The sequence below is a fragment of the Lycorma delicatula genome, chromosome 13 (assembly GCF_047948215.1).
Source record: "Lycorma delicatula isolate Av1 chromosome 13, ASM4794821v1, whole genome shotgun sequence".
Lineage (NCBI taxonomy): Eukaryota > Metazoa > Arthropoda > Insecta > Hemiptera > Fulgoridae > Lycorma > Lycorma delicatula.
Window position 1 is genome coordinate 6997565 of NC_134467.1, and position 19864 is coordinate 7017428.

The 19864-nt window shown below is 34.1% G+C and overlaps 1 protein-coding gene across 4 annotated transcripts in view; it reads right to left on the minus strand.

The window, feature by feature from the left end:
* RhoGAP19D (Rho GTPase activating protein at 19D) overlaps positions 1 to 19864 on the minus strand; it is a 448570-nt gene that overhangs the window by 315631 nt on the left and 113075 nt on the right. The window lies entirely within an intron of this gene.

Below are 19864 nucleotides of genomic sequence, written 5' to 3' on the forward strand. Positions count from 1 at the left end.
TACCACCCACCCGCACACCCACTAAAAAACAACTGATCTTTAACGTCGACCTCTGATTATCAAAGCACAAAAAAAAACTAAAGAAATTCGATACCGTGATAATCCAAACAGCTCGCATGCGATTCCGATAATTCCCTGTATATGTATATATATTTAACCCCACTTCCTGTGTAATATACTGCTATGCTTAATATCATCATATGATAGCAGAAAAGGGATTATTTTATTTGTATTTTACTTTAGTGCAGGCAATTTGTCATAAAAATAGGCTGTATTTGAAAATCCTTACCTATCGATTGATGTATTTCCCATATGTTAGGGGTGATGAGAGTTACAGCGTTCAAGTCCTAGTAAAGCCAGATAATTTTACACGGATTTGAATACTAGATCGTGGATACTGGTGTTCTTTGGTGGTTGGGTTTCAATTAACCACACATCTCAGTTATGGTCGAACTGAAATGTACAAGACTACACTTCATTCACACTCATACATATCATCCTCATTCATCCTCTGAAGAATTATCTAAACGGTAGTTACCGGAGGCTAAACAGGAAAAAGAAAGAAAGGGGTGATGAGGGAAGCTTAACTCCAGATTTTTAACATCCCCCTCCCGTAGATTTTTAAAAAACTCAAAAGGTTTTTGAAATGCGTTTTTCTCTGAATCTATGCATTTTAGAGAAAAGTTTTTCAAAAAACAATTTAGAGGGCATTATCCTCTACAATTAATGTTTTTAAAGTTATGCTGTATAATTTGAAATTCAAATACTAGGTGGCGCTGAAGTTGTAAAAAACGTGTTTTTTCGGTTTGTTCCCGAAAAAAATTGTTTTTCGTCTGTATTGTATTTGGAAAAGTTATTAATCTCAGAAAACAGACGACTTTTATTCAAACAATTTTCTTGTACGACTTAGCATTCCAGAGTTATAGCGGTACAATGGCAACGCAGCGATCCTATTGTTACTGTAGCCGGGGAAATCGGTATTGTTCAGCGACTAGACCGGTTTCGAACACGTGCCCGATTCACAAAATTTTCACACTTTCACAAGCTACACCTCTAAAAAGCGGTAAGTCGTACAAGAAAATTGTTTAAATAAAAGTTTTTCACCCGAAAAAATTGTTTTTCGGTGAAAAAAACCGAAAAAAACAGTTTTTTACAACTTCAGCGCCACCTAGTATTTCAATTTCAAATTATACGGCATAACTTCAAAGACATTAATTATAGAGGAGAATGTCCTTTACATTTTTTGTTTGAAAAACTTTTCTCTAAAATGCATAAATTCAGAGAAAAACGCATTTCAAAAACCTTTTGAGTTTTTCAAAAATCTAAGGGAGGGGGATGTTAAAAATCTGGTGTTAAGCTTCCCTCATCACCAGTAAAATATGGAAAAAACATCAATCGGTAGGTAAGGATTTCCAAATAAAAATACCAACTGACTGTACTAGCGAGAGAAAATAAGCTAATCGAATCAAATTTGCTTCTTTTTTTTTAATTCCACATAAATGTATGAATACGGTCATAATAGATATAAAAAACTTTTTAAATTTGCCGACATCTGTCTGTTAAAAAAATAACTGAACTTTTTTAATTACGCGCCAACGGAGATATTTAGTAACGTGCGGTTGCCGGCATTGTATTCCGCATAACCTCCTCTGCAACCGCATATTCTTTGATCGTTGATATCTCGTTGGTTATTGTTGTTTGAGTAAATCACATTTAAGCCTTAGTAGCGATTTTTTGGTGTTTAAAATTTTGTCTCGATGTCGTAGCCGTAAACCCGGCTCTCGTCTACAGTTGCAATCCTTTGCGTGAATGTTTCATCGCTATCGACTTGTTCCAAAAGTTGCCGACAGACGTCCACTCTATATTCTTTCTGCTGTTCGGAAATCAAACGAGGAACAAACTTTGCTGCAACTCCATGCACGTTCAATTCTTCGATCAAAATATCATCGCACGATCCTATCGAGATGCTAACCCTTTCTGCAAGTTCTCCGACAGTAATTCGGCGATTTGCACGCACCAGATCGTCAATTTTCTGAACGTGGGTCCTTCTTGGTCGAGAGTCATCTCTGATTGACTGACGACCGCTTTTAAATCGTGAAAACCACTCGCACCATTGCGTACGATCCAGAGCGTCACCCGCGTAAGCTTGTTTCAAAACACGTAAAGTTTCTGTGAGAGTCTTGCCAGATTTCACGAAAACTTTTACGTTGTATCGTTGCTCCCGAAAATCGCACGTTACAAAAATAGTTACTGACATTTAAACACGTCGCACTCAAATAACAATAACACGAAAACTAAATGAAATATCAACGATCCAAGAACGTATATTTACAGAGGAGATTATGCAGAACAAAAATGCTGCCGATCGCACGTTACTAAATATCTTCGTTGGCGAGTAATTAAAAAAAAGTTCGGTAAATTTTTCAACAGACCTCGTACACGACGTTATAGATATGAAAAATCTTTCCTCTCGATAGATCCCGCGTTTGTTAATAATCGATTAAAAACGCGCTTAAATAAACACTTGTAAAGAGTATTTTGTTTTAATTAAACGCGATTTCGCTGAATTTCAACGTTTTATAACAACACGGATTTACGTGAAGTGAATTATGTAAAGCTAAGAAAAACCCATCGGGTTGGTCTACTGGTGAACGCGTCTTTCCAAATCGCTGAATTAAAAGTCGAGAATTCCAGCGTTCAACTCCTAGTAAAGATAGTTATTTTTATACGGATTTCAATACTAGATCGTAGATACCGGTGTTCTTTGGCGGTTGGGTTTCAATTAACCACACATCTCAAGAATGGACGAACTGAGACTGTACAAAACTACACTTCATTTTCACTCGTACATATCATCCTAGAAGCATTATATGAAAGGTAATTACCGAAAGCTAAACAGGAAAAAAAAGTAGTGAAGCGAAGTACTCCTCGGTGATGGTCCGGCATTTTTGCAAATAATCTACGAGCACTATACCACGAAAAAATCCCCAAAAAACCGTACTCATAACTTTTCCCGCAAAAGAATTTTTTTCTTTACGCACAACGAGGTGTCGTCATCAGCGCCCCCGGAACAATAGTTTTATTATAAATAAATTAATAAATATTAAGAATTAATAATTAAAATTAAATTAAAATCTAAAACCCAGCAATATAAAAAAAGCGTAAATAAAAAACGCCTGTGAGGTGTGCTAGAAGCGAAATGAAAAATATTACGTTAATAATCTAAATTAAGACAATAAAATTACCATCTGCTATACGACAACCGGTATAAATATCTGAATACACAAATATCTGAATATAAACGGACGGCCTTAAGAAAACGTAAAAAATTAGATAACATAGTTTCATTATTCCCTAGAACAGTTCGGATGTTGGCCCCTAGTTTAAACTTGCGACGCAAAACACAACTTATTTTACTTACTTCAGAGGATGAACGAGTATGGTATGTATGAATGTAAATGAAGTGTAGTCTTTTACAGTCTCAGGTCGACCGTTCCTGAGGTGTGTAGTCAATTGAAACCCAAGAACACCGGTGTCCACGATATATCTTCCATTTAACAAAACAAACGTAGACAAATGAAAATATTTTCTTGGGGGCTAATTTTGGTGATGGGGGGGTCAAAAAACGTGAAAAAAATAAATACATAATTTTTTGAATATTTTTAAAATCTTCTCACGTACCATTATTTGTCCACTATATAGGAGGTCTGAAAATAAAGTAACGAGACCAGATTTATTTGGCGGCTAAAGCGGCAACACTGTAAAGTTACTAGTAAACGTACGGTTACACGAACAGCTGACTTATATTAGTTATTAATCTTTTTAGTCTACCGCGTGAGACGTAAACAAACTTTTCGTGAAACTAGATTTTGATGCGCGTTACAAAAATGAGTGACGCTAATTATGAGCAAAGTTGGGCGACCGGGTTTTGCGTTAAACTCGGTGAGAATGCTACTGAAACTTATTCAAAATTTAAAAGAGCGCGTGGAGATGACGCCTATCACAAGCCCAAGCTTTTAGGTGGTTTAAACCGTTTTCAGAAAGCCGGGAATCAGTTGCGGACGATCCTCGCTGTGGAAGACCGTATCAAAAATCAAAACCACGCTAACCACGCTCTTTGATAGTAACTGCATTGTCCATAAGGAGTTTTTAATTGCATGAAAGACTGTAATTCAATATGTGTACCAAGAAATTCTTGGAAGACTGCGGAAAAGAGTTGCCCGCGTGAGACCAGCCATCAAAGACAACTGGATGCTGCATCATGACAGTGCACCTTGTCACGCTGCACTCTCAGTTGAGTTTTTGGCAAAGAAAAACACTTCTGTAGTTTTCGTTAACCACCTTTGAGCCACTGTGACGTTCTCCTGTTGTTGACTCGGAACAGTAGAAAACAAAACAGAAATGTAACCGTGTATAATCGGATCGTAAATAAAACGTTATTCTGAACCGGTTTCATTACTTTATTTACAGACCTCGAATAAGAATAAATAACCGACGCCAGGATAGTAGAACAACTGTTGTTGGTACTGGTGTACAACAACTGGTGTTGTTAGTTTTTATATATTTTTGCATTAACTGTAACATTTTCTTGAAAATTTGGGATCGAAATTTTGAAACACTCTTTACATATTTACGTACGTAAATTAAACGATAGAGAAACAATTTATTTCGTACGTAAAATATTTCTTGACAACAGAAACAAACATAATAATAACAGAAAAACGTTTTTAACGGATGTATTTCACGTATCGTCAAACAATATATTAAACAAACCGATAAACAAGCAAATAGAACGTTTAAGTTACTCGGTAAATGAAGTAAAAACCTAACTCTCTGTAAACCTATAAAATAATTTATAAATAACAGTTTTGTTAGTCTCTCTTTCTCTCTCTCTTTGTGTGTGTATGTATACAATAGGTTATAAATGTATCTGTTTAATTCACCAGTCAAAAAGAATTACACCAAATAAAAGATAAATAAATAAACGTTAGATAGAATTCAAATAAAAATAAAATTGAAAAAATATACTCTCAAACGTAAAAATAAACTATTGTTAATTTAAATAACACGTATTGTATTTATATTAAAAAAAAAAAGACGGAAAACAAATTATAATTTAATTTAAGAAATACTATTTATTTTTATAAAATTAAAATATAAACAAATTTACGTAAAGATTTAAACGTTGTATTTATTTTTTAATATAACTCGGGTAGAACTATCGATATAAAAATAAGTGAAATCTGATTCTCTTCCGTTAAAATCAAGAAAGACTCGATTATAATTTTAACTAACGCAGGTAATAAACGTAGTTTCATATAAACAGATTTATAAAAAAAAATTTAAAAAACCGGCTGAGAATTAAATGGAAAATCCTTTCCTTATAACTCTCAACGTGAAAATAAAAATCCCTTCTACGGATTTACGAGTAATAAAAAAAAACAGCTGATAATAAAGCAGAAATTATTGCCGGGCACTGATTATGTATAATTATATAGTGAAAAATATTGTCCCCGGGGAACCGCTTGAAAAACTAATACGATTAAGAATACATAAAAATAACATACGATTAAAAAATATATATATAATAAATAAAAAGGTAATTTTTTTGATTTTGAGGCAAAAAGACGAAATTTTAGGGACAAATGTTTTGATAATAAAATGGGTTGCAAAATCGAACTAAAAAAAAGCAATCTACTCCACCTCATGAAGATATTGACCCCAAACTTTTACAAAATAAATAAAAAATCGCCCACTACACACAAGTCTGTGGGCTAAATTTCATCAAAATCAGTCCGCCTAGTCAAATGTTACAAAACATCAAACGCGTAACACGCGTACGTGCGAACATATTATCTCATCCCAATTTTTGACGTGAAACGACTTTAAAATCAAACCGAAATATACGTATACCAGAACAGAAATTTGTAGCGTAACGAAAAGGTCTACATCGTCCTGCCTTAAAAATACGATGTCATTTTATAATTTACACGGTCAGCTCACCGATACTACTTTGCATCACTGGTGAACGGGTTGGCGGGGAGGAGCACAGCGTTCGTTTCCGTTCGGTATAGCTCACGACTTAGACGTGATAGAGCGGTGATTCGTGTGGTCGTGTTTATAGATTGTCGAGGTAGATCGATTTAAGTAATAATAAGTGTATTATGGATGTGATATTTACGTGTAAAAAAATTATAAAAATTAAATATGTCAGCCTCAGCCGGCGCAAAAGCCAGCCGGAAATATAAATTACGCATATCGTTCGAAAGGGGAGGTTATGGGCCGCGCACAGGTATCCCGATTTCCGGTACCGTGCGAGCGAGACTGTTTCGAGAGCATCGCAAAGCCGGCACGGCGCGCTCAATGAACGACTCCGCTCAATGAGCGAGCACTTCTACCGCTGCTAATCATGTCTTATGTCTCTTCTCATATAACAAACCGATATTGAGGAAAATTGTCGTCGAATAATGTATCATTTAGGGTCTGTTTTATGTTAAAATTAAATTTAATACGCAGTCGATGTCTCGTTTTTATTTCAAATATACTAAAAGCGACTCGCTGAGATACAGACCGACCGATTTATTTGTAGAGTTAGCTAAATGAAGGAACTAAAATTTTCCAGTTTTGTTAAAAAAAAAAACTACGACGGTGGCTCTCCCATTGGTCGGTCTGTAGTGCGGAGGAACTTCATCCAAGATCTGTAACGACCGACCGCCGTACGCCCCGACAAATCCCCCAGCCGATTTTTTTTTGGGCGAGTCCCTGGGTCATGAAACTTCGAGAAATGGAAAAAACCCGTACACCATTTTTTTGACTGCTTACCGTAATTTTCTTCTTGCGGCGTACCTCTAGACCTATGATGCCGAGAAAGTAGATATTGTATATACATGGATATTCTTCGTACATTATAAATTTCCATTCTCAGATGGCGAAATGACCAAAGCGGTCGACGTGCCCGTCATCTCAAAAAAAGAACTTAACACGTTTGAGATCCGAATCGTTCAAATGCGACTAAATCAAAACCGACTCGTTTATCTGATAGATTTTTTCAAATTTATTAAAACATTATATACGTAAAACCGACGACACTCCCGGTAACGTAAGCATTCCAACGCGGGGTGGGGTCATCGTACATTTAAATCGGTTCAGCCGTTGAGCTGCTACGGTGCGGCAAACAACAAACACGCATACACCCTAAATACATTACACTCGGTTTTGAGCAGTCGTGTAAAAACAGCATTTAATAGATTCGCATTTAGGTTATTTTCAGCAAAATCCTCAAAACGTGTTAAAAATTCCGATATAAAAATCTATTAAAATTTTAGTATTATTCGCTAAAGTTTAGAAACCGTAAACATACGGATGTACGTAGAGTATTGTACCCACCTTCAGTTCTTTTCAGACTGAAATATCTACCGATAAGGAAAGATAACGTAATTCACTTTTTTCGTTATCAGAATGTACATATATTATGCGCTACTAACACAACTGCAATCAGTTATCCGTTATAAACCGTTGCATTTTCCACTCTAAGCCAGTCACGGCTCCGTGTACGCAGCTTTGCGATTTTTTTATTTTTGGCTTGAAACAATTCACGATTAAGCGTAACCCGATTGGTACCGGTGAAAACCGCCTACCCGGGCGCAAAACCTACTATTGGCCGCATGAAAAGCTCCGCCCCTCGCCCCAAACAAAAACCCATTACTATTGGTAGAAACGCATCGGAATGTTATTCGTGCGTCATTACGATTTAATCCGTCGAACGTCGATTAGAATATAAAAATACAGGTGGATAAACCGTATTAAATTTTGTTACACAACTTGTGCGTCGTACTAGAAACAAGAAACAGCTTAAGACTAAGCTAACTATACGGCAGCTGGCGCAGCGCACATCACATCTGGTACTGTTAATTAGTGCGAGTGATAGCAATTAATGCTTAGGCAGGTGATTGTGGTTTTGCAATTAGAGCTTAGCAAGCGGCACTTAGATCTAACATAGACTTTTTGTACAGAGTATAGATTACTTATCTTTCGTACGCCATACTGTCGTTGCGCATGGGTAACCGCATAACGGTACACCACGAGTAATACTTCATACACAGCTTCCTTCTTTCTCTCTCTCTCTCCCTCTCTCTCTATTTTATATATAAAATTCATAATATAGATTAATGGAAATATACATCAAACAGAATTAAAATAAATTCGACGTTTTTTTTTTTTCATTTTAAAACATTAATTATACTTTCGGACTATAATTTACCGGTCATTAAAAAAAATATATAATTTTACAAAAAGCATAAAACTCACCGAAATTTTGGGAAATAGTAAGAAGAAAAAATAATACAGTCTAGCCAGCACACTTGACTTACCTGAAACAGAAACCGAAATATAATTATAATTAAAAAAAAAAAAAAAAAAAAAAATTAGATACACACATAAATTAAACAGCAGTTGCGTAAAACAGACCTTGAATAAATTCTAAAAATAAATACATCAAGTAAAATTCTAAGAAATAATTTTCATATCTTCTCCGTTAAAGATCTAAACTACAGTTTTAACAACATAATAAATAAGTTAAATCTAATTTTGTGTGTAATCCAATTAATTTATTTTTTATCTTATAATAAAACGGGAAGACATCGGTTAAAAAAAAAAACTTAGGTCATCCATTTTTTCATGATAATTAAATATCTAATCTATATTACTTTCCCCGCTTTTTTTATCATAATATTAATATGAAAAACAGTCGTAAAATTTTTCTTTAAGAACAATTAATCTTTTCAGTAACAATACTTTAAAAAAACATACGCAATAAGAAAACTTTTAAAGAATCCAACGTCTGTGCAAAACAAATAGAGTTCAATTACACAGGCTAGAGAAAAAAAAAAACAAAATAAGATCAGGTCGTGTTATAAAATTTAATTAATATACAGAAGTTAAATTAATTTACCGAGCAAATTAACTAATTATCACATAAAGGTATAATTAAAATATTAAAACAAGAAAATAAAACTGTTATATAAAGTAGATTATGAATTTAAAATATATATATATATATATAAAACTAAAATTTCCCACAGAATAATAAAAATAAATTTACGCCTGAAAAAAAAGCAGATGAATAAATAAAATTAGAATAAACCGTAATGGGAAATGACCTCATTGAATTATATATACATCATAATTTATTATTACCTACAATTCCTACATTCCAAGATGAAATGATATGGATATTAAAAAAATTAATTACTTTTTTGTTTTTTTAAGTAGATGCAAAGTATAATAAAAGAAGAAAGAAAATATCCTTCATGATACCAATACTGAAATGAATACATTATATGTTTATTCAGTATAAACCAATTTAAGGATATAAATTACATTACCGAGATTATCGACTTACGTCTGTCTTGAGGAAAACTAAGTTTGAGATTTCAATGTTTTACGTATATTTCAGCTATCATTAGACTTTCAACTGAAGTTGCCTAAAACGACAACAACTGTTATCCTTCATTTATTTTTACTATTTTGGCTGTACAGGAGGGTCGTTTAATAATTAAAGACACAAACAGGTATGGAGGCAAAACAATTAGTAAAAGGATCAGAGCCGGTTCGCGTATAGGCACTATGAAACTGCAGCACCTCCTATTTCGAATTGATATTATCGATAAAATATAATGTAACGAGTCCTTTTTCGTTGTTCTTGTACAATATATAATCCTTAAGCTTAATATCAAGAGCCATCCCCCAGTTTATGAAAAAGATACAAAAATCTTTGTACGGAACTGTGCCCGCTTCAGGTTCTAGCGGCGTGGTGTTCGGTTCTTGCGCTCATGCGAACATAGGAAGCTGCACGCGAGGCTTCGAAGGAGAGACAGCACTGTCGCTCCCGCAGTGCCGAACCTGGGCTGTTTGAAGAAGGTAGTTTTATTTTACTCCGCATGTGTACGGAACGTTCCTTGTTTGTTCCCTTTTCTAGTTTAGTCAGGAAGGAACATAAAAGCGATTTAATCGGTTTTTTTTTAGTAGCGATCACAAGATGACGGAAAGCAAGGGCTCTTTGTTCGCCAAATCTGTCCAAAAACACGCTGAAAGGGCGAAAGAGAAGGTAATTAGTAAAAACTAATTACGAATTTGTTTGTGTGTACATAGAAATTTTAATTAAGCACCGGTGGACAATAGTGTTTTTAAGCGGACATTTTATTATTTATTCCGTTAAACCGACCACAGTTTTTAAGAACAATATTCTTGAGCGTGATAAAGTGTAGAATTAGATTATTTTCCTGCTTCCAGCTATTCTATTTGATTCATTTTTTTTCGGTTCTTTTGTTTTACAGAAAACTTTAACCGCGGATTTGAAAAGGCCAAGAAAAAAATTTCCTGAAGCAGCACCTCCACTAATTTTAGCTACGAGCCGCCACCGGCTATGATACGTTTAGTACAGCAAGCCGGTAACCCTGTGATGACTTTTGATGCCTTTTGAAGTCGGTTTAAAATCTCATTTTACGATGGTGTGCCCCCTTGAAGTTTTCGAAATAGTCAAATAACGTGCAGCAATCCGTTTTCTGATTTCCCAAGGGAAAAATACTTAATCTCGAAGACAGAAAAAGAGTTAACACGTAACCACAAGGAGACAGATTTCGTACGGTAGACGAGACAAGACTTCGCATAAAGCTGAAACAACGGTATCAGAAGGAAGGTGATGTTTTTCGCAGTGTATTCTAACCGACATCGATACGCCATTATGAACCGAAATCAAAAAGACAGACCGTGAAATGGAAGCGCACGAATTTACCGGTCAAGAAAAAATTCGGAACTCGACCATCGACAGGAAAAATCATGACGACAAACTTTTGGGATGCAAACGGCCCCGTATTTGTCGATTTTCTACAAGATCGACGAAAAATAAACCGCGCTTTAAACTGTGCGTTAAACATCGAAACAGTGAAAAATCAACAGTATTGAAAAAATCCCCTGGATCTCAGCACAAAAGGCATAATTTAACTTCACGATAACGTTCGGATCGAAACGGCTCACTTAAACGCGAGAAACCATCGAAAAATTTCATCGAGAAGAACTACCTCACCCCCTCAATACAGTTTTCACTTTCTCCGATCGAATTTCCTATCGATCGGTCTACTCAAGAAGGCGCTATTTGGTAAGACGTTTAACGGTGATGTCAAAAAAAATGTGCTATTAATCGGCTCAGACATCAAGAGAAAGATTTCTTTGAGTCAAATTTAGAGGTTCTAAAAGACGAACGACGGTAAAGCCCGTCAAGACTAGGAACGGAAGGAATGATGTAGCGACCGGGATCGTCAGAAGGCGATCCCGGTTGTCCCGGATAATTAAGTCTTCCCGTACGGGAATCAGGATTATGTTGAAAAATAAAAAAAATTCACATCGGTTAAATAAACCGTTTAAGGTTTATAGGTAAGCAATGTGTACCTTAATTATTAAATGACCCTCGTCGTTGAAAATATTCCAATCGGGTCAAATTTTTTAATATCAGAGCTTTCACGTACCTTGAAAAAAGAAGGTACATAATTTTAGCGCTGAAAAATTATGGACAGTTGAACATGCACACGCGAACTATTCTATGTATCTTAACCCGTTTCTTGCTTTATAACTCCAAATATCAAGAAAATTAAATAAAATTCAACGGAAGCAAATGAAATTAGATATCGATTAAAGATGTTTGGCACAATGATTTCTGTATAAGATATAATTTAATTTTGTTCGCAATCGGTTAACAGGGCAAAACGATACGGAACGCCTGGGCCTAATATCTCAAAATCTATTTCAAAAGATAGATCATTTTTTCACAAAAAATTAAAAATGCCAAAAACCATCCTTCCATCTTCTTTAATTTTGACTAAAATTTAATGACATCAGTGCCTGATATATGTATACGTATTTTGAGTCATTTTCATTATAAACTCTCTTACATTAACTCGCTCTTGGATATGTATGTGAGATTCACGGTACGGAACCTTTCAGTCGAATTTTGAAGCGCTTCCGCTTATCCATTCGCTGTGAAATTTCGCATACAGGTTTGCTTCTGACGACAACACATTTTAAAAACATTTTCAAGTCTCTAAGATACCCCTAAGTTGCTAAGTGAAAAAAATGCCCCTTGAACTTATACAACCTCGTTTACATTTATATTAGTGAAAGATAAGTTAGCCTGTTTCGGTAAGTTTGGATCTAAAATTCGCACACGTTTGAAATACATAATTTTACCATAATTAGGGTATACAAATTCTGTAAAGTAGCGACCGAAGTTTCAAGAAAAATTTATTACTTTTTAACCGTAACCAAAGTTTCGAACGAAAATCGCAGATATCTCAAGAACGGTCGGTCCTAGCGCTGAGAAATTTTTTCAACCCTCTTAGACGACAACCCACCCACTCCAGTGGTACCCATAGGATAATATTTTCAAGTGCCCCCAGGGTACCGTCGTAAATTTGTGAGGGGATGCGATGGGGAGCCAAAGTAATATCTCGAAACCGCTCGTCCGATTTCCACGATTTAAACAGCGAATGTATCAGCAGGTCGAGCGCTAACTGTTTAACGCATCGTTTACACTCTTGATCGACCGGATCTTGGTTATCCGGAAATTAAATCGTTTAGCCCTACGTTTTGATTGCACTCACCGACCGTAAAACGTACCGATTCGATCTTTTGTTAAATACACTTAGATGTGTGCGCTAGCGAAGCCGCAAAGTATAAAGAGTAAAAAGCAGAAAATAAAAAATATGTAAAATATTTCCGTTGAAATCTGAAAACCGACATTTTTCGTGATCACAATACTTCCTTTTACTTCGTACAAAGAAGTAATAAAAGATAATAATAAATATTTACTGTTCATAGATTTTTATTTACTGTTCATAGATTTTTATTCAAGAAATCCTAACTATACTAATAAACGTGTGTGTGCGTGTGCGTGTGTGTGTGTGTGTGTGTAAAATTTCTCAGAAATAATACAACATGAAAAAATATCTTACTTTAACCAAAGCCATAGCTTCAAATAAAAAATTTGATGTTTTTCCCCAATTTTTTGTTACGGGGTGCAGCGGCACTCAACTCTTTAGGCCATTCATCAGGCGCAAGAAAGAATTGGCCAAAACATCAAATTTTTAATTTCGAGCTATGACTTTGACATAATCTTACATATCACCATCAAAAATATTGTCGCCAAATCCATTCTGAGATGCCGTTCTAAAATTATTTTTTACCATTTAGTGCGTTTAATTTAAGAGTGGTGTTTTAAACATATTTTTACATATTTTTTATTTTCTACTTTTTAGTGCATTTTATATAAGAGTGGTTTTTAAAAAGTTATTTAATTTATTTTTTATTAAATAGTTTATATTAAGCCCGTCTGGAGATTCTAATAAAATTCATGGAAATACACCCACGAACATACATTGCAGGGAAATTTCTATTATTTTTTTGTGGACTAAGAGGGGATTTTGAAACCTCGTCATTTGCAAAATAAAAACCTCACACTTGATCGATACATTCTCTTTACAGCGACGCTGCTGCAGTAGCAATACAGATACGGATGGGAAAGTATAAAAAACCTCATGAAAAAAATTGGATTTTATTACGGGTAGAGGTTGAATGAAGATTCAAGTTTATTCTTAACATACGTAAAAAATTGTTTTGGTATTGAAAATATATAATTTTTCTTTCAAATTTTATATCCGTTATAATTCTCTTAAAATCAATTCGACTTTTTTTTTTTTTTTAATTCAAAAGAAAAACTGAACAAAGACAACAAAAGAACAGTAAAAGCAGCGTATAAAACATATTTAAATATTAGCCAAAACGATGCGTTGAACAATCTATGAATGAAACCATTAAAAAATCGATAGGCATTGTTATGAGGCTTTTTCTTTCTTTTTTTTTTAGAAAGTTACCGATCGATATAAGAGACACTATCGATATAGGTATTGTACTATAGAATCATTAAAACAAGCAATAAGCAAACGCGGTAAAACTGTTAGTTAAAAAATAATAATAATAATAATAAAATGATTTCTACTTAGATCACTCTTATATTCCAGCAGCATTTAACTTTTCGCAAAACGATCGATTTTATCTTTTTTCATCATCAGGTAATGATACATACGCGGATGCTATTCCAATACCAAAAGTATTTTAGCGGATAAAAAATACCGGTTGAAAAAATTAAACGCTATATACAGAATATTTCTGCCAAACTTTATAACTATTCCGCTCATCAAAATAAAGGAAAATTATAATAGTTATAGATCTGTCAAGGTTTATAGTTTCAAAGTTACGACTAACGAAAGATGTCGCCCTGATTTCCGCTTTACATATAAATATACTAAACTAATATTCTGTAGACACAAATTATCGAACAAAATTAGCCTTTTATATGCAATTTTACATGAAAAAGAAGATGTTATACTTTTCGAGGATCGGTTATTTATTCTTATATAGTGGAAAAAGCTGACACAGTCGCAGGACATTCCCGTCATGCGGCTAAAGCCGCGTTACGGGGAAATCCTACAACTACGGGTTGTTTCTGATGCACGGGTTACACACACAACTTAATTTATAATTTTATTTAAATATAATATTTTTTCGTTTATTTAATTCAACGATTCTAACTATAAAGCACGCGCATATCGTATTCAATTCGCGCTGGTGTGGCGGTACTAACGGCGACGGTCAGCACTAACTGAACTAATATAAATTTACAATTTATACAGAAAAAATTTCGCTTGTACAATCTGGAGATCGGTGCAGCCACGAAGCTTAACGTACAAGGTACCGGACGATCGGAACCCGGCCAGACCGAATTACTTTTCTACACCTTAAATATTATTAATTTATTCAATTCTACCGCTTACCTGTTACGTCAAACATAGAATACGACTAAAAAAGCATTATTTGGGGCGTGTAAAAAATTCTGTTGCAAATATACTGTCGTTTTTTAATCGTTAATAATGTACCTAAAAAAATATGACCTTAAGAGAAACGTCGAGATACTGAAGGTGACCTTACTCTATTCTCACCCCCTTGACTTTTAAGTTGACAATTTAACGGCATCAATGCCCCATATATAAAATTAATCTGACCGACTTTGGTCAAAATCGGTCCAGTAGTTTTGTAGATCTAAGGTGATTAAGAGGCCGACACCGAACACGCGTACAAATAAACATTAATATCCGGTGAATTTCCATCTGGATTTTTCGGGTTCCTTAGGAGTCAAAACGTCATGATCCGATGAAAACCGGATACGACAAGATTGGACCGATTATAAAAAAGCTACAGCGCCACCTGGACGAGAAAGTAAAAATAATTATACAAGAAAAAAAGTTTAAAAAATGCGAAAAATCTATTTTTTTTTTTACTACTTCTCCTTCACCTCCCACGGAATTTTTTTGATTTTTTCACATTTATTATGTTTACTGGAAATTATTAAAAATAAACTAAAAAATTTTAAATATAGATATTTTTACTTCCTTATACAACAAACTAAAGGAAGTATTGTGTAATCGCGAAAAATTTCGGTTTTCAGATTTCAACGGAAATATCCGTTTTGACCATCCCTGAATCCATTTTGACTAGTTTCGACGTGGCATCTATATTTACGTATGTATATCCGCATAACGCAAAAACGATTAGCCGTAGGATATTAAAATTTTGGATTTAGGACTGTTGTGACCATCTAGTTGCGCACCTCCCCTTTTCACAGCAATCAACTGAATCAAAGGTGTCCAAAAAAAAGTCCAAAATCCAGAGAATTTGGATTTTGGACTTTTCTTGACTGCAGTAACAAGTCCTCATTGAGAGCTTTTCAAGGACGTATCTTAAGCGGTATATATTTTTATCGGTTCCAGAATTATAGCCAAATAAATGTTTAATAATGAAATATTTGGATCTATTTCAGTCGTATATCGGTTTATTAATTAATTTAACCTCTGAATATAAAAGAAAAAAAATTATAAAAAAAATATCAGCGATTATTAATGAAATAAAATTATATGTAATTGTCATTAAAAAAAAAAAAATGTAGATATTCAATAGGCGAACAAGTAAGTCACGTGTGGTATCCTCATCTGATTTTTTCATGAAAACACCGGTTACCGCTATATCAAGTAAACTGATAAACAAAATTTTTGTTTCCTAACATGCGATACCTGATTTTAATCTGTTATTTGATGCTGAAAAACAGTATAAACGCAAAATCTTTCTATCACCCACCATTTTTGAAAATTTTTTTTAATTTTAACCGAAGAATTTTTTTTCAATTTTCAACGTATAGTTAGCATTTTAAGCTCCGATATCCTATTTTGTTAGCTCATTTTTTATTGTTTAAACTTGTTAACATGATTTATTAGCTATAAATAAACAATACTAGACAAAGAATTAAATGATATCATAGTCGCATATTATGGCATCATATCTAATACCTAAGAATGAGCCTTCACGGACGAGACACGTAGCTGAAAACATACCTGTGTTGTTTGTATTAAGCGCTGGAATTAGGAAAGAATTAATTTTGTTCGGTCTTATTGCCGTCTTAAGTTTGTTAACAGTGCAGTGTCACAATGCCTCGAATTGTATAAGTGATGTGGACGCCTTTTATTATGTATTTGGTGAGTTTACCGTAAAATCAAATAGAAAAAAACATTACACCTTTAATTAAAAAAGCATATCGTTTGTAATTTCACTGTAAAATTGGTGATCAGGATAAAACGCGGGCTCCTCATATATAGTATCCGCTAATTGTTCCGTATATTTTAGAGGATGGCTGTAAGGTACACGAAAGGCTTTGACGTTTGGCCTGAACCAAAGGATATATAACCGATTGTTACTTACGTTTTTTAACAAGCGTGTCTGGAATTTCTAAAAAATTTAAACGTACTCTAAAATATCCTTCGTTGCGATCTGCAGTCAGGCCTGTATCTCACGGTGAAATTATTCCAGTTCCTGAGCCACCTGTGAATGTATGTTTCGAAAGCAACGCTGAAGAATCAGGCAGTACTGAATTAAAGACAATGACTTTAATTTTGAATTATTTTCCGATAAGCCACTTCAATTATCACAAGACGTTTTAAATGACTCGGTTAGGGATTTAAATATATCAAAAAATCAAGCTGAACTGTCGGGTAGAGACTGCAAGGCTGGAATTTACTTCAAAAAAATACAAGACTTTCGGGCCTTAGAAGCCGACAAAAAGAACTTTCTCAGTACTTTACTGATGAAAATAATTTGGTTATCGCACAAATACTGATGAGCTTATGTCGCCCTTAGGACAAGATCGTAAACCTGAGGAATGTCGTCTTTTCATAGATTCATCCAAGTATAGTTTAAACGTGGTTCTATACATAGCGGTAACAAATTTCCTTCGATACCGATCGCTTACGGTACTAATTTGAAAGAGACATACGATTTGATGAAAGACGTTCTGGCAAAAATAAATTATAAAAAACATAGCTGGAACATATGCGGTGATTTGAATGTTACAGCTATTTTGTTAGGCGTGCAGTTAGGCAACACTTATATGTGTTTTCTTAGCAAACGGGACTGCCGAGCTAGGGATAAACATTATGTTACCAAAGAGTGGAAGAAACGAGACAACTTTACTCCAGGTGGGAAAAATATTATTCACGAGCCCTTAGTTGAACCCAAAAATATACTTGTAACCCATCTCCATAGCTAGGACTAATCAAAAATTTTGTAAAAGCTTTGAAGTCCTACATTTTTGTACATCGGGCAGAAATTTACGAACATAAGTAAAGGAAAAATTAAAGAAGGAATATCTGTTGGTTCTCAAATAAGACAGTCGGTCAAATATGATATATTTAACTCGATGTTAAATAACGTAGAAAATGCAGCTCGGGCTTCACTTAAACACGTTTTACAAAACCTTTGTCGGCAAACAAAAATCCGACAATTACCACGATATTGTTAATCGACTTCTTACTTCATACAAAGCTACGGGATGTAATATTTCTTTGAAAATCCATTTCCTCCACGCGCAACCGGAAGTTTTCCCGGATAACCTCGGAAACGTAAGTGACGAAGACGGTGAACGTTTCCACCAAGATATTTCGGTGATGGAAAGCCGCTGTAAAGGGAAATCGAATATTAACGCGCTAGCCGATTACTGTTGGGCGTTAACTTGAGATGTACCCGAGGCTATTTTTAAAAGCAAAGCATCAGCGAAATCATTCTAACACAGGTACGACCAGGCAAAATGATAGATTTTACTGATTTTAATTATATTTTCCCTTAATTTTTTTTTGAAGCGTGATTTATTTAAAACTAAGAGCGATAGAAAAATTATATATACAGATCTGTAATGTTCGAAAAAAAAGCAACTCAAGAAACGGTATTACACTTAGAGAAACATTAAAAAAAAAAAACATTTTTGTGTATCAGTGATATTGAATTCTTGTTCGTTAGGTGCCAGAACTATAACGGTTTTAGGAGACCTACCACCATTAGTCACAAGTTTTTCAAAGAAAATACACCGTCAAATTTAAAGATAACAAGCATTCAATGCCAGTTTTAGTAAATGAAACGATTTCTTCAGTTAACCGAATACGTATATAAATGTGTTTCCTTTATAAAAAAATATGTTATTATAAACCGTTTCATATTATTATTTTATAAAAGGGCTTAATATTAGTTAAGTAAAAAATTTTGGAATTTGGATAAAGAAAATTTAAAAAGATGTCAGGAAATACAAATATCCGACCGCAAAGTGACGTTGCAGCATTCAAAATTAGTAAAATTCAAAACAACCACGCTTGCATATACAAATTTCTTTGTAAAATAATAACAGTCGACTTGTGGAAAGGGGAAACTGTCTTATTGAAAATAAAGAGTAAAGCTGTTTCCGGCGATTACACATACTCGTACAAAGCAGCATTTAATATTAATATATATATATATATATATATATATAACACAAACGAAGCACCACCTACTTAAATTACGTACAAAGTCGCACTACAAAAGCAATATACGAAACACAAAGACACAATGAACAGTTTCACGACGGACAACTTCCGGTAATTAAGTATCAATTAGTTACCTGTCTTCTTTTCTTTTTCTACTTCTTTTTCCCTTTACACAATCGCTCTTCTCTTCGTCTTCTTTCATTTCTATATGCCCTTCTTTTTATTCATTCGATAACTTTCAACGAACGAAAGCGAACTTTCACTCGATAATCTCTCATGCAATACATATATCGATAGGCTATTAACTTTATGTATAACATACGAACAGAATATTTTCAAAGCGACAGCATTATGTAGTTACATATACACGAAAGGTAAGACGAAGGGGTGTGAGTCAGAGGAGGAAGGGAGAGAGAGATAGTATAGAACTAAGGATGTTCAGATTATACAAACATACAATCTGTAAATTATTTTTAAAAATAGAAAATAAAAACGAATTTGTTTTCAATTTTCAAAACGGCAACTATTTAAAATGTTTTACTAAATCGCTTAAAAAATAATCGAGGATCTTCAACAAAGGATCCAAAAGGGTCCTTTTCAAGAAATTAGGGTTACTCCTGGAATTTTTGAACGATTACGACAACCTCTCAGAAAAAGACTGATATTTTTGTAAGCTGTAATAGTGGACACTTTGAACATCTTTTAACAATTGTTAACTGTTTATTTAAAAAAAAAGTATACTAACTTTTTCTAAAACAATTAACGTAAGATTACCACAGGTAAATTGTTTTATTTTTTTAATTATTAGGTCTACATTGTGAGAAATTTATTACTTTATTTGATACTAAAATTAACAATATTTAATCAACCGAACGTAAAGTGGAGGACGTGAAAATAAACACAACATTACAATATCA